The sequence below is a fragment of the Crassostrea angulata genome, chromosome 9 (assembly GCF_025612915.1).
Source record: "Crassostrea angulata isolate pt1a10 chromosome 9, ASM2561291v2, whole genome shotgun sequence".
Taxonomy (NCBI): Eukaryota; Metazoa; Mollusca; class Bivalvia; order Ostreida; family Ostreidae; genus Magallana; species Magallana angulata.
The window spans coordinates 9629567-9634491 of record NC_069119.1 but is presented as its reverse complement, the minus strand read 5'-3'; positions in this window follow the sequence as shown (position 1 = coordinate 9634491).

The following is a 4925-nucleotide window of genomic DNA, read 5'->3' as shown; positions in this document are numbered from 1 at the left end:
ATTATTTAGTGATATTTCCTTTAGATGCAGTTACAGATTTTAATTTTCTTTTAAGAGTATAAAAAAATTAAAATAAGTACATCTTTGATCAGTTATGATATATCTTTTTATTGCGTTAGCTCTAGTTGAGGGCCTTTGTAAATGAAACTATTTCAACCAATAACGATAAATAATGTATGAAGAGGTACAGGCAAATTTTCAAACAGTACTATTTCATACATAAGTTAATCATTAAAGGTTGAACAGTTGTGTCATCAAAGGTACACTGATGAACTTATTTTAGGTTTTTCTCTTATATTTTTAGTGGATGTGATTTTTTTATAATTAATGATATGATTTTGAAATTCAATCTTTAATAGATGGTTTGGTAGTTTGTTATTGATAGCTTTCATGCTATATAGCTATATCAAGATTAGAAGGCTAGGGGTTTCATTTCATATTTTATTAATCTTTAGCCTTCTTTGAAATACATGTAGTACTTCTTTTCAAAGTTCAGAATTTTGGATGGTCGATAGCTGATCTTCCACTGCGATCGCAAACATGCAAAACCAGTGTTTATTATATTACATTGCTTTGAATTTCCGACTTCATCAAAATTTTTACTTATTCAATGGAATTGAATTATATTTAAGATTTTCAATTTTATTTTAACATTATGTTTTGCAAATTAGGTCAAAATTAATTTTCAAATATACTTTAGAAAAATATTAAACTCAACTTTTGCGTAGATGACAATATATAGACAAAAAACTCACAATGGACGTCTCATTCAACACTAAAAAGAATAATAGCATTGGGCTTTATTGATAATACTTACGAACGTTGAAGACTTTTTTTATGATGGTTGTCATATTAGTTTTGAATGAGTTTGTATCCAGAAGGCATTAATCTAACCCCCTAACATTGTGTATGTCGTCAATCAGATATATCACAAGGCTGAATTACTGTTTGAGGTTTGCTAAAAAAATCTTTGGTATGTATTATTTCACAATACGTAATTCTTCGTCTTCGGCGTTTGTTTTAACAATCTTCTCAAGATTAAACGCGCCTGCCTATCAAATCATATATAGGGTTAACTGTATTGTTGAATTTAATAACGTGTTTTCAGAATATTCGACATTTACAGCTCTCATAGCAAACCGTTTTCTAGGCATCGAGGGACGAGATTTAAATATAGCTTCAACATGAGATCATGTAAAATTGTAATCTATTGAAATATTTTATGACGCAAAACATTTTGATGGTTTTCATTAAAACACTCCCTAAATTAGTAAATGCACCTGATGACAAAATATCAAAGACAGCAAAATCCTGTGATCAAAGTTATTATTAAATTATTGTCAAACAAGATGTCATAAAAATCAAGACATCTCGCTCGAATATTTCAATTTTCGATATATCATCAAAGTCTTTCAATTTTTTTTTCTAGAGTTGACCTTATAAAAGTTTTTTAGCGTGCATCTCTATTGTATATTGTGTAAACTTTAACGCATATATCTTAAAAGAAAAAAAAATGATTTCTTTAAGCAAATACAATAAAAAGTCTAACCTTGATGAAATTTCTCGGGATCATTCAGCGACATGAGCACGATTTTTTTTATTAAGAAATTGCAATTACTGTATTATACCGTGTTCAAATGTCCAATGTCTCTATCTTAAGTAATGTTGGTAGTATTAAACACCCAGTGGTCTCAACAAGGTTTGTTACGGATTTTATATGGAAATACCGTATATAAGGTTTTTTTCTGCGTCATGTTAATTTCCGCGATTCAGAACCTAGAACGGTATATAAAATTTTTGCGAATCAAATTTTCACTATTTCAAAGTCATAGTGAAAATACAATTCAAGATTGTTTAAACCTGTGAAGTAAAAGGGTAAAAGTATCTTAATTGCCGCTCTTTATAATGTAAAATTCGGACAATTAAACCATTTACACGATTTCCTTAATGTTAAATAATTACCGATAATTATTTTCAGAGACGCAAACAGTCATAGATAAATAGATCATGTACCGTTACATATACCAGTAGCTCAGGTATAATTAGACATTGGTTTACGAAAGAATAGCAACCGTTTTAATTAGCTTGTCAATGGATTATTAAATAAACTATGAGGCTTACATACCTGTTATCTGGCGCTTGCTCTCCGATCCCGCAATTTCTACTCTAAACTTACTGAACACAGTTCATTGTACTTTTACATACCTGTTTACTTCATAAGGAAAGAGAGAACTATATTATAAGAACAAAACTTTGTATCTTATTTACGCTGAGATATTTTCCGCGATTTGGAAATCGTCCAGAACAAAGCGGAAATTGGATGCATGCGGAAAAACCCTGATATACTGTAGTACTCTTTAGTCTTTAAAAACAAATAAACTTACCGTTGAAAAGTTTACTACAAGCTTTACTTATTGGATAATATTTACATTTGCTTGTTCCTATGTCTGTGATAACACTTCAAATCAATTTTGTATTGTACAGTCCAATAAATTCAAATAACGCACTGTTTGGGCGTAAGTGGGGTTTGCATATCAATAAAAAGAAATGCAAATCACATAAATATGTCATTATTCTAATTTTTAATCGTACAGTTGTTGAAAATTATATAAATATAAGTAAAAAGTAATAATTCTTTGAATATTTTGAGGTAAAAATTTTGGTCAGAGTGTGATCAAATCTTACAATATGACAAGAAAAAGATAATTATCCCAAAATAAATACTTAGTTTAATGAATACGCAATCAGATATTTATTGCAACGAAATAGAAGTAATTTCACACATGAAAATTGGAAAAAATAAACTATCGAACATTATAATTAAAATTGTCTAACTATAGACACCATTATTATATTATTTGAATGAAGCATCTTTCCCAATTTAGTCATGCCAAACAAGACATGAACCTTTTTTCCTTATTATATATTTTATTCAGAAATTTGCAACCCTTTACAATATCTGATTGCCCCGGGACAGGACAAGCAGTTAAATCTAAACTAAACAAATTATAACAATCGAATAAATTCTAATAGTTACCTTTATATATTTTTGTTTTTGAAAAATTTAACATCAAGTCCATTTCAGAGAGAGAGAGAGAGAGAGAGAGAGAGAGAGAGAGAGAGAGAGAGAGAGAGAGAGAAAGAGAGAGAGACCTTTTGAAAAAATTCAAAAGTGTTACATGACTAAAATATTTCTGTTATTACACATGTAATTTTATATTCATAAATCACAAATGATACATATGATATAATTGTATTAAAAATACTGTTTTTGATTATTTTTTTTCTAAATATAAGCCTATAATGATGTGTTTTCAGCATACATCGAAATTCAAAATACTAATCAATTTTGCCACAATCTTTGTACAAATAGACAATCAAATAAAAGGTGCTTAATGTCTTCCTTTTCACAAAACAGAATTCAAATTTTGCATTAGACCTTGATTTTCATTTGTATTGAAAGGAATTACAATTCAAAATATTATTTAACAACTTATTATTAAACTCAAGTCTTTTGTCATACATGTTCTTAACCTTTCTTTCATAAATATCTTTCCAATTTTCTCTGCCAATATTAAATAATTTGTTAAATGCAGATTGGTAACAAGGTGGTTTGAATTTTTTATGAAGCAATTTTACATAGTAAAATTTACATCTCTTATCGAATATATCAAATGTTCCCATATGAAACATTTCTTTTCAGTATTTTTGTATAAAAACAACACTTCATATCAAAACGCTCATTTTTTTTTATTGATTATTTTCCTTAAAATATTTTATTCACAGAACCAATTATTTTTCTTCTTCAGCATAATGAACTTGGATTTATTTTGTATGCATGCAGCTTCAACACATTTAATCACATAATTGGAATAAGTTTTAAATATATTCACGAAATAAACATTCTAATACAAACCAACTTTCATCATAAAAAGCAACATGTTATTTAATTAATATTTATTGTAAATTTAAACAAATTTCTAGTGACTGGTTTGTGCTCCGTTTCTTTTCTGTTTTGAGGTAGACCCAGAGTAATAGTCGTGAAATCGCCACTGTAGGAAGGTATCACAATACAGGTGATTTTAACATAATTTTAAATATCCAATGCCATACTAATAAATGTAGTTTTTTTCTTTAAAAAAACTTTTTCCATAAATGTTTCAAGTGTTTGATAAATAAAAGTGGCACAAAGATTTGTAAATTTTGATGTATTTCTTAACTTTTAATTAGTACTATATATTGTAAGTGGTTTACAATTAATAAATCATTCCACTTCAAAATAAAGATTTTTTTTTTATTTCTATAGATTCATGACCAATTTAGAGGAGTTTTAATCTATAATAGACTATTACCGCTTGACCATTTTTACCATTACCCTCATTTGTTTTATATATATATATATATATATATATATATATATATATATATATATATATATATATATATATATATATATATATATATATATATATATATATATATATATATATATACACCAAGTATTATTCCCTCTATTTTTTCGGAAACTTATAGTTAATTCATAGCTTTATAGAAACAGCCAAACTGAAATATACACGCCCCGTTTATCGATTGGTAAATCTACAGCGGCTGAAACTGACAGGAAAGTGACAGGACTGAAATTGACACGCCCAGTTGATCGATTAGTCGAGACCTACAACTACCTAAGAAAAATGACGGACAGCATGAAATAACCATGAGACCATTTGGCTGTTTGCTTTTGCTAACGTACGTATGTACATTAACAGTAATTGAGTGAATTTTATCTTCTTTTGACAAGTGGTTAAAAAAAAGATGTTAATATAAACAATAAAATGCCTTCTTTAATGATCCATGCGGGTTATAGTTATTAGAGAGAGAGTGAGAGATAGAGAGAGAGAGAGAGAGAGAGAGAGAGAAAGAGTTTT